This window comes from Sciurus carolinensis, chromosome 7 (genome assembly GCF_902686445.1).
Source record: "Sciurus carolinensis chromosome 7, mSciCar1.2, whole genome shotgun sequence".
Classification (NCBI taxonomy): Eukaryota; Metazoa; Chordata; class Mammalia; order Rodentia; family Sciuridae; genus Sciurus; species Sciurus carolinensis.
The window spans coordinates 41,961,746-41,974,082 of record NC_062219.1 but is presented as its reverse complement, the minus strand read 5'-3'; the positions used below and the strand labels follow the sequence as shown (position 1 = coordinate 41,974,082).

Below are 12,337 nucleotides of genomic sequence, written 5' to 3'. Positions count from 1 at the left end.
AAAAGCATTGAGAAGGGAGTGACTACTTGAAGAATGCTATTGGCATTTCTAAAACACTTTGCATCTCAGGGGAAGTTAGCTAAAATAAGGTTTATTGACCTCACATAGGAATTTACAAAACATAATGGAATTATATTGAAGAGCTTCCATTAAAATAAAACATAATTCACCAAAAATGTTATTATGTAACAGAAAGGAACTTAACTACTTCTATTTTTGTGTTCATTAGATTTTAAATCCTTATTAGATATGTTATTAAGGCAGTGTCTAAATTAGCACTTTCCATTAGAAATTAAATGAGAGCCATGTTTGTAATTAAAAATTTTCTAGTAGCCACATTAAGAAAGAAGAGGAACAGGTAAATTAATTTTAATAGTATGTCTAGTTTAGACCAATTTGGCCAAAATATTATCATTTCAACATAACATTAATATAAAAATTATTAATAGGATGTGTTTATATAATTTTTTACTAAGTGTTTCAAATCCAGTTTATTATACTCTTAACAGTACATCTCAATTTGGACCAACCACATTGCAAGTTCTCAGTAATCTTCAAATTGGATAACACAGGTCTAAGTGCTGAAGGAGAAAAATGAGGCAATAATCCAGATGATATGCAAGCAAATACTTTTCTTTGTCTAAGTTATTAGGTAGTTTGGTTTTAAGCCTTTGCATTAGCTTCAGATACTGAATCTACTTCATCTTAACTGACTTTTTTGTATGAAAGTCAAATATTAGATATTTATAAGGGTGAGTATCATGTTCTTACAATTATTCAGGCTGTCATAGTGTTATTTTAATTTGTATGAAATTTGCCAAATTTGATTTTATTTTCAAGTAATCCAAATATCTTATAATGCTAATTTAACCAACTCGTTCCAGTCTTTGTGAAACTCACCTGAATTGCTATGGCCTTAGCTTCCTTACCACCAGAATTAAATGTACAACAGAAGAATCCTCCCCAGAGGCCCTAACATTTTAAACAAACTGATCTTAAGGGACATAGACAGTTATTGTTTATTCTCACCTAGTTCTCTACACCTCATTTCACTGCTGTGTTTTCCATTATCTTATATAACACTTCTGCAAATTCATACAGAAAGCTCTTTATACTGAGTGATCAAGACCCTTGGGTACAATTTTCTCACAGTTTTACCTTTAGGTCTAAAACATCAAAGATTTGCTTTAACTTCAAAATCAAAGTATAGATAGTCTTCCAGTTTTTTCCAACACAATAAATAACTCATAAGGGCTTATTTCTCCAAAAAGCACCATAGTTTTTCCTAGTGTTCACTAACACCTTTGTATTCCATAACCCATTCTGAATTACCTGCAAAAAATGCTAGGCTTAGTTATTTGATAGCATCCATCTGAGTCATTTGTTCTTTTATTTTACCTAATCTTTCATTCACAGTCCTGATATAGCTAGGACTGGTTTTCACTAGTTTCACTATTATTGCTCATGGATTTGCCCCTCTTCTCCAGAAATAGCCCTACCTTCTTTAATAAAGATTTAGTTTCAGTGAAGCTCATGTATGAACCAACCAAATGCCATCTTCCATTATCATCCCCTAAAGGGAATTTCCTTCCTAATTTGACCTGACTTATATTTTGTAGCAAAATCTAATCTTTCTGGAAATCAACCAGTTTTTTAAATCCTCTCAGGTTGTAGAGCTGAAAGCAAAGTTCTCTCCACCTAGTTTCTTGCCATGGAGGGAGCATTCCCAACACCATTAATACAAATCCTATGCATATTTCCACTTCCCATCAATTCTCATCCAGCAGTTTAGATACAATGGAAGGGCACTCCATGGTTCAATTCTATGGTGTGCTTTGATCCAGGCAGAGTTGAACACTGTACCACAGTTCAGCAATTACAAATGTTGGTATTTCATGAAACAGAAAAAACATGAGTGTTAGTTAACATAATGGTATGTGGGAATTATCCTTTAGGAAGCAACTTTCACACAGAAATGAAGTCCGGAAGATGAACTTTTCCCAATGGACTTATATACAGAATTTGATTGTCAATAGAAGTAAATGAATATTTTAGAGATATAACTTAAATCTGGAATGAGGCTGCCATTACTTCATTTTTAAGTCTACTTCAGATTAACTGTAATCTTAGGTAAATTCTATTTTCTGTGATTCTAATTCCTCAATTTTAAAATGGAAAACATAACAATATCTTCTTCAGTGTTGCTGTGAAGGATAATTGAAAACAAGTAAAGTACATAGGATAATGTTTGACCCACAATAAATGATCAATGAGTATTAACTACTACTATTCCTACATAACAGAGATTTTATTTATTTGATCTCCCTGTTCTTAGATTCCCACTGATTTTAATCTTTTTAACTCTATGTCCAGCTCTTGGCCAATATTTCCAGTTTTCTGAAAGTGAAATAGGATGGGGGCTTCAGGTCCCGTTAAGTAAAATAGCTCAAGCCCTTATCTTGTTCGTATTAACTTATCAATTCCCAGTCATTGTATGTTAAGAGATTGGTTTTTTTTTTCTTTTTCTTTTGAAAATCTTATCAAGGACCCCATCTCAAGATGAGGTGAGAATGGAAATATGTAGACCCCAACCTAACTTGGACTGAGGGCATTTCTGAGACAGCTAATTGAAGCATGGTAATTTTGAGAGAAAGAAAAGGGGTTATTTTCCCAAAAACATCTTTTTTTTTCCACAGTGAAGAAAACGTGCCCTAGAAACAACATTACCTCCCCCTGGCCATCACTGTCAGAATTATTCTATGTGTTATTGCTTAAATCATCTCCTGGGGAAGGAGACCATGATAGGTTTTCTCATTAATACTCTCACATATTCTTCTGAAGGACATAGCCTGGGATCATACCTAAGCCAAATCCTGGTCTGTTACTGAGCTACCTCTAGTTTAGAAGCTCCTCCTTCCTCATATTTTACAATTTAGTTTATTGCTTACTTCTCAATAATAAAATGTAATTTTATTTAAATTATACAAATCAAAAATACTGAAAAATAGAAAATTTTAATTTTTAATCATAATAAATACATACCTAAATCAGTAGGATTTAATAAAATTGTCATAAAACAGCTACTCATTTTCTTTTCTAGGAGATCTTTTGAGAAGGCCAAAGTTTACTTGCTCTAATTTTTTATTTTCCTCAAAAATTGTTGCTAACCATGGGGGTCAAATAATAGTCAAGGTGACTATAGGTCTTAACTAGTTTATAATTTTTAACTTTAAGAAGTTACTGGCAAAAGTGTTGGCAAAGTTAAATATTTTGAAAGGTATTCTTTGAAATTAGTGCTAAATATAATGTAACATTTCAAAAGGAGTCATGCCAAAGATGTTCAGTAATTGTGAAGAGTTCTCTTGCATAAATTGAAATCAGAAAATACATACTAACCCGGTTAAAAAAGACATTTTCTTCCCAAACCTTTCAATACAATATGATAGGAAATAAATATGCAAATTTTCCATCACTAGAATTAATCAAATTTATAATATGATTAAAGGTGTCCCAATTAATAAAAATTGTCAGTGATGTCGATTGTGCCTCTTTAGATAAGTTGTCATTGTATAGGGCCCTTCTTCAGTAGTCTTCCTGGCAGCCTCACTCTGAAGTGAGGAATTATGGAGATGATAGATAATCTGCAAGGCCTAACACTTACCATCTCAAGCTGACAGCCCACAAAGAGTTTAGAAAAATCAGCAAATTAAATATTTTGTGAGACTCTGCGTTTTCTCTTCTTTACAGGCTTAACAGTGCCCATCGTGGTGTTACTGCTTCAAACATTTAGGTTAATCTGAAGTCATTTTCATTTTCTGTCCCTGGCTTAAAAATGAAATTGAATATGTCATGTAGCTCATTGATCTATATCTCCAGTCTCTTTTTTTCATTTCTTCATTTTTCAATCATTTATTCTTTCCAGGAATATTTTCAATATCTTTTTTCTTTTTTCCCTTATTTTGCATTTCTGGGGATTGAACCCAGAATCTCATGTATACTGGGCAAGCACTCTACCCTCAGCTACAACCACAGCCCTACTTTTTAAAAATATGAATCCACATTTCTTTTCATAATTCTATTTTAATAATAAGGACATTTCAAACAATAGATTTTTCTCTTAATAGCATTCTATTTTCTGTTGATATTGATATGAAAGTACTTATTGTTTTTCAAAAAACTGATTTCCTTGAGTTGATCACTTCTGAATATGAATCAAAACATAACGTACCTTGTAAATATGTACAAATACTATGTCAATCAAAATAATTTTTAAAACTGATTTGCTTTTACCTTTTTGATAAATATTATCTTGACAGATATTTCTTATTTTTATTATAATTTTTAACACTTTAATTGTACATTTCCATACATATATCATGCTTTGATCATATCCACCCTCCCTTCGTTCATCCTCTTCCTGACTGTCCCCCCTCTACTGTCTCTTTGCTCTACTTCTTGGTCCCTATCAGTTTCTCATGGTTTCTACTCTAATTTCAGGTCTTTTTTTTTTGTTTCCATATATGAGAGGAAATATGCTATACTTATCTTTCTGTCTGGCTTATTTTGCTTAATGTGATTTCTTCCAGTTCCATAAATTTTCCTGAAAATAGCAGAATTTCATTCTTCTTTTTGGCTAAATAATAATTGTGTATTCATACCATATTTTCTTTATTTACTCATCTGTTGATGGACACCTAGGCTGATTCCATATCTTGGATATTGTGAATAGTGTCACAGTAAACATGGTTGTGTATGTATCTCTTTTGTATGAAGAATTTATTTCCTTCTGATATATATCCCAAAGCGGGATAGCTAGATCATATGATAGTTCTATTTTTAATTTTTTTAAGGAATCTCCAAATTGATTTCCTTAGTGGCAGTACTAATTAACAATCCTACCAACAGTATATGTGTTTCTTTTTCTCCTCAATCTCACCTACATTTTCTATTATTATTATTGATAATAGCCATTCTAGCTGGAGTGAGATGGCATCTCATGTAGTTTTGATTCCCATATCCTTGATAGTTAACAATATTGAGCATTTTTTCATACATTTTTTGACCACTTATATTTCTTTGAAGAAGTATCTATTCATATCATTTGTCCATTTATTGATTGGATTATTTGTTGTTAGATTTTTTTGAGGTTTTTTTATATATTCTGGTTATTAATCCTCTATCAGATGAATAGCTGGTAAATATTTTCTCCCATTATTCACTCTGTTAATTGTTTCTTTTGCTGTATAGATTTTTAAAATGGGTTATAATCACATTTGTCAGTTCTTGCTTTTGTTTGCTGATCTATGGGAGTTCTATCCAGGAAATCATTACCTGTGCCTAACCCTTATGTTTACTAGGTTTTCCACTAGAAGTTTCAGTTTCAGGTCTTACATTAAGGTTTTTGGTTCATTTTGAGTTGATTTTTGTATAGGGTAAGAGTTTCAATCTTCTCTTGTAATTATCTAGTTTTCCCAGCATTATTTGTTGAAGAGGCTATCTACCAATGTTTGTTTTTGGCACATTTATAGATAATCAGTTGACTGAAGATGAACGACTTTATTTCTGGGTTTTCTTTTCTCTTCCATTGGTCTATATGTCTGTACTCTTTTCCCCCAATATCATGCTGTTTTTGTTACTATGGCTCTGTAGTGCGTTTTGAAGTCAGGTATTGTGATGCTTTCAGCATTGGTCTTTTTGCTCAGGATTGCATTGGCTCGTCAGGATTTTTTGTGGTTCCATAGTTCCATATGAATTTTAGGACTTTTTTTTTTTTTTACTTCTATGAAGAAAGTCATTGGTGTTTTGATGGGGATTGCCATGATTTGGGTGTATGACCATTTTTTTTTTATTTTATTTTTCTAGTTGTAGATGGACACAATATCTTTATTTATTCATTTGTTGTTGTTGTTGTTATGAGGTGCTGAGGATCAAACCCAGTGCCTCACATGTGAGGTGCAAGAGCTCTACCCCTGAGCCATAACCCCAACCCAGTATGGCCATTTTAATATTAATAATTCTCCCAGTCCATGAACATGTGAGGTCTTATCACCTTCTAGTGTTTTCTTCAATTTCTTTCTTCAATGTTTTGTAATTTTCACTGTAGAATTATTCCTAGGTGTTTTATTTTTGTGGCTATAGTGAGTGGGATTGCTTACACAATTTCTTTCTCATTGAGCTCATTATTGGTATTTAGAAAAACTCATGATTTTTGTATGTTGATTTTGTATCTTTCTACTTTCCTGAATTTATCAGTTCTAAAAATCTTTTTTTGGGAGTTGGGTGAGCCTTTCAGATTTTCTATTTATAGAATCATATCCTCTGCCAAGAGGGATCATTTGACCTCCTCCTGTCGTATTTGTATGTCTTTTAGTTCTTTCTCTTGCCTGATTACTCTGGCCAGAATTCCTAGTACTGTGTTGAATAAGAGAGGTGAGAGTAGCATCCTTATCTCTTTCCCAATTTTGATTTTGGAGAAAATGCTTTCACTTTTTCCCATTCAGTATGATATTGGCTATGGGTTTGTTGTATAGAGGGTTTATTATGTTAAAGTATAATCCTTTGCTTAATTTATTCAGAACTTTTATCACAAAGAGGTATTGAATTTTATTAGACTTTTTGTACATCTGTTGAAATGCTCATGTGATTTTTATCTTTTTATGTGCTGTATTACATTTATCATTTTGTGTATATTGACCTATCCTGAAATAAAACCAACTTGATTATAATATATGATCTTTCTAAAGTGCTGTTAAATTTTTTCAAGTATTTTTTGAGGAATTTGGCATTTATGTTTATCAGGGATATTGGCTTATAGTTGTCTTTTTTGAGTTGTGTCCTTGTAGGTTTTGGTAGCAGGGTTATTCTGACTTTGTTGAATGAGTTTGGAAGGGCTCTTACTTTTTCTATTTTATGGAATAGCTTAATTAGTATTGTTATTAGTTCTTCTTTAAAAGTCTGGAGATGCCCTTCAATTGATGAATGGATAAAGAAACTGTGGTATATATATATATACAAGTGAATATTACTCAGCCATAAAGAATGATAAAATTATGGCATTTGCAGGCAAATGGATGAAATTGGAGAATATCATGCTAAGTGAGATAAGCCAATCTCAAAAAAAACAAAGGACGAATGATATCGCTAATAAGTGGATGATGACACATAATGGGGGATGGGAGGGGTTAGTGTTAGGGTTAGAGTTAGGGTTAGGGAGGGGGCAAGAATGGAGGAAGGAAGGACTGTATAGAGGGAAAAGAGGGGTGGGAGGGGTGGGGGGGAAGGGAAAAAAATAACAAAATGAATCAAACAGCATTACTCTATGTAAATTTATGATTATACAAATGGTATGCCTTTACGCCATGTACAAACAGAGAAACAACATGTATCCCATTTGTTTACAATAAAATAATAATAAAGAAAGAAAGAAAAAAAGAAGGCTGCTGACCTGAATAAACGAATTCTGGAGGCGGTCCCCCATACTTCCTCTGTCCAGTGGTCACATCAAGTGTGTAGCCTGTTCTTTCCAAGAGGGCCTTAATTTTTGCCTCATCTGGTCCTTTACTAGAATCTGCTACTTTGGTCCCCTGTTTTTCTCTCTGCCTGTAAGTCTTCATGACTCCACATAAAAAGGCACTTTTGTTCTGAACATGAGAGAGATCTCTGTCTTTAAACTGTTGAAGAACTGCCAATGCGCCATCTTCATTGAACTCTTTTAAAGCTTCGATAGCTCTTTCATCTAAATCACTATGTGCAACTAGCCCTGCAACGTAAATTTCATCTAGTTTTTCAGCAACTTTCTGTGGTAAACCAGCACCAAGCAATGTCTGAAAATTTTCTGAATGGATAACTGCAGAAGTAGTATCCATGGGCTCTTCAGTACCATTTCCATTAACATGTTCTGTAGCCATGTTTCAGAGATCTCCCTGCTGGGCTGCGGCGGAGGAATCCTGTCCGTAGGAATCGGGTTGTGGGAACGCGTGCTCGCTGCTCCGATGTCCAACCGGAGTGGAGCTGTTGTAAAATCGCTTTAGTTTTTTCAGCCATGTTTTGGTTAGATGAGATTTTTTCTGTAAGAATCCTCAAGAAATGATTCATGACTCTTGAGAATAAGTTTCCTTAACTTTTCTTTTTTCTTTCTTACTTTTTTTTTTTTTTTTTTTTTTTTGTGCTGGGGATTAAACCCAGGGGTGCCTGACCACTGAGCCACATCCCTAGTCCTTTTTATTTTTTATGTTGAGACAGGGTCTTGCTATGTCACTAAATACCTCACTAAGTTGCTGAGGTTGAGGCTGGTTTTGAACTTGTGATCCTCCTACCTCAGTCTCACAAGTCACAGGTATGCGCCACCATGCCCAGCCAGTGTCCTTAACTTCTTGCTTATTTAAAAAAATTTTTTTTTCAAATTTTTACATTTTGAACACTATTTTTAATGGAAATAGCATTATTAGATCACGTTCTCTTTTCTTCTGGGTTTTTAATATGTTTCCCAATCTTTTAAAAAATGTAGTATGCTTTTGCAGAAGAGTTGAGATTAGTCTGATTTTCTTCACCTTATAATTAATCTACTTTTTTTAACCTGCCCAAGAGTTAATTAATTTAATTAATTCCAAATCAGTAAGCTTACTAGTATGTATCTTGGTATTGAAGATTCTGAGTCACCCTGGAACATGGTGAACACTTATGTGGGTAGATTCAAGTTTTATTTTTTGTCATCTTACATTATATTTTTATTTTCTTTTTAGTCATTATTTTTTACAAACATTCAATTATTTATGTCGACTCTCTTCTGCCTATCTTTTGTACATGTTATTGTCTATCTAATTCTTTTAAGCATTTCGTTTTGCTGAGTTTTCTTCCATTTAGCACCTGACTCCTGGTATTGCATATTTCCTTTTTTCCTATTATTTCCTCATCTCATCACTAAGATTTTATACCTATCTTTGTTCTGTACTATTGTTTCATGGAAGCTAATTTGTTTAATTAAGACTGTGGTTAACTATTTTTATCAGTTCTATGTCATTATTTTTTCATATAGATTCTGTACTCCTTAATACTTTAAGTAGTGATTTTCCACCCACCTACGGAACTTGAAAATTGAAGACAATTCATGTGGAGAAATGAATGCCAGGACCATGTTCCACCTATCTGAAACTTTCCTTCTGACCTAGGATTTTTTGGGGGTAGTGAGGAGCTCGGGTGTCTTTTTTATTTTATTTCTCTTTATCAGGTAGAAATTTTCCCAGAACATCCCTTAACCCTTCTATCAAAGTTTCTCTTTTATTTCTCCTTTCTTCTATCATTGCTTTCTTCCTTCATCTATAACTTATTTCCATGATCTTTCCCTTAGTCATATCTCTACTTTTCGTGTCCAGATCAGTCCAGAGAAGCCCTTGTAACCATTGGTTAGTATTGGTTTATACCACTGTGAATAAGGAATTAAGTTTTACCTCAAAGTGTGTCTTTTCCCCTTGAGAAGTGGATTTTTTGTTTACTTCTGGGATCTATAGCCAAGGCACCCTCTTATTCCTTCCTTGTGAATATATATCCTTATTTCATCTCCAGTAATTTTTGTCAGCCTTTTCTCCAATTCTGCCAAGGTTCTAGCTGACTGACTCCTAATTTTGTTGAAAAAGAGACTGTGCAGTATCTTGGAGAGATATCTACTCATGTATTTCTACCTGATACATTCACAGCACTCCTTCCCCTCCCCCTGTGCCCTTCATCTGACACCTATTCACCCAATAAAACTCAGCACAGTTTCTCCTTTAAAAATATTTCCTGACAACCTGCCTTCTTTTTTACTTGGCTCATCTTTAATACTAAGTCTTATCACTTACCCACTCTCTGTGACCTATGCAGTTTTACATTATTGAACATACATCACTGTATTGTTACTTTGTTGTGATTCCTTCTGGCAAACCAGACTAAGTTTCTTGAGGACAGTGAAGTGCACCTTATGCATTTCTGAATTCCTCAAGATACAAGGCTTATGATGGTCTATCAATAAAATTACTTGAATGAATAAATAAATGTCTTTTTTCTTTTAAAAAACAAAAATCAAAATATTGGCATACTAATTAAAAATCTGTAACATCTGATTTCTTAACAAGAAAATTTTCATTTAGAATTTAAGGTTTTTTAGGAAGTTTGATAAATAATCATACAGGTATAACTATAAAAATAGCAGTTTAGCTCAGAAAGTATAGATTTGTATGAATAAGATTATAAAGATTAATATGGTTTTATTCCTCAGAGATTTCCATAGCAAGTTTGTTTGCTGTTGAAATTGAAATGTGATTTTTGTTGCTTCTGGGAACCCACGCTCCATCTGTAATCTGTCAACAAGTAGTGCTATTTTTGTCTTTTGCATTCTCACCAGTAACAATCATTACAATTGGATCTTAGCTGGCATTTCTCATTCTGCAGTGTTAGAGAATCATGCTATTATTCTTTTGGCAATAAACAACTGGAAAATTTAGCTTTTAGTAAAATAAAGAAGGAAGTGTTGCTTTCATATTGTCTAGAATCAGATATCTTACTGTCAAGTTTAAGACTGCAGTGCTTCACTTTTAAGCTCCAGAGAAATATACTCCATAGAACAATATAATGTAAGATATATCTTTTAGTTGTGCATGCAAAAAAGTGCACTGAACTTGGGTGTCTCAATGGTCTATAAACCTTTTAGAAATAAAGGCACATGAAAAAGGGCACCGTAATTTTTTTTACTTTGTTTTGAGCAAAAGGCAGTACTAAATAGACGGCATGCTATACATAGTAAATATAGAAGAGCTCATCTTTGTTTAATCAACTAAAACATATAACAATACTATTTAATTACATAGATACTGAAAGGAATAATAAAAGATTATGTAGATTTTGTTGCATGATACTTAAAATTGTAAGATGTTCTAATATGCATACAGGTGCTTTCTTCATTTGTGTGACAATACAATGTAAACATGTAGAGTGTTTTTCATGTTTGACTAAGTACACCTGGTGTCTAAACAGGAGCTTGCCAATATTATATGCTAAAAATATTTTTCTATACTTGATGCTGAGAAAAAGTTGTAATTTTTAAAAAAGAACTCAGTGAAGTGTTTTGCTATAACATAAAATTGATATGTATATTCTGTTCCAACAATTCTTTGTTACTTTTAAACAGTACCAGGTTTGCCATTCCCCAAGTAGTTTTAGTTAAATAAACCATTTAACCTTAAGTTGTTTAAAATCATTTGTGTATAGCAATGGCTGGCGGTTTTGGTACAATTCAGAGAAAGGGCAAGACAATGGCAGAAATCTCACCAAATTCTCAGAAGTAAAACAAATGGAAAATGTCAGAAATGAGATGCAGCCTTCAGAAATAAAAAAAAAGTAATTGCATTTGTTGGCAGTTTCAAGAAATTTTTCAAGTCTATAATCATGTAAAATTATAAAATTTGTATCAATGTACAATATAAAATCCAAGGTAAATTAGGAGCATTTTTGGCAGAATTCTTCAATAATAAAATTGCTACTAGGTTGATATTGTTTCATATTAATATGCTTGATTATGGAAACATCTAGTGATGGTTGAGAGTTCAGTCTCTTGAGCAAATTTTTAAAACAGCTTGCCTTCACTCTTCCATTTATGAAACAATGAGAGTAATAGTATCTACTTCATAGGACTTTTTGATGATGAAATGAGATAATGTGTACATAATGGTACACATTTAAGTATTCAGAAATACGTCATATCATTTTCCCATTATTGATAAAACACATTACCACAAACTAGTGACTTAAGCCAATACAAATTTATTACCTGAAATCCAGAAGTCCAAAATAGGTCTCATGGGTGAAAATCAAAGCATTGATTGGAATTCATTCTTTCTGGAAATTTTGGAGAGAACTCATTCTCTTGCTTTTTCTATCTGCCTGGATTCCTTTGCTTCTACTTCAGTTCTCATATCTCTTTCTAACCCTCCTTGCCTGCCTCTTTATCTTGTGATTACATCAATCCACCAGGATAATCCATGCTACTTTCCCATCTCCAGATGCTTCACTTAATCACATCTGCAAAGTCATTTTTGTTTCATAAGGTAACATATTAATAAATTCTGAATATTAGATTGTAAACTCCTTGGAGGAGCCATTATTTAAGCTACCATAAGTGCTATGATTTTTGGTAATAATTGCAAAGTTTGTCATTGTTTGGCTAATGAATTATCATCATCATCATCATCATTATTATTTGGTACCAGGGATTGAACCCGGGGGCACCTAACCACATCCTAGCCACATCCTCAGTCCTATTTTTATTTTATTTAGAGACAGGGTCTTGCTAAATTGCTGAGGCCGG

General features: G+C 33.2%; 1 pseudogene; it reads right to left on the bottom strand.

The window, feature by feature from the left end:
• Window positions 1-6,331: 6,331 nt before the first annotated feature.
• On the bottom strand, window positions 6,332-8,668 carry LOC124989195 (heterogeneous nuclear ribonucleoprotein Q-like; annotated as a pseudogene).
• Window positions 8,669-12,337: the final 3,669 nt, after the last annotated feature.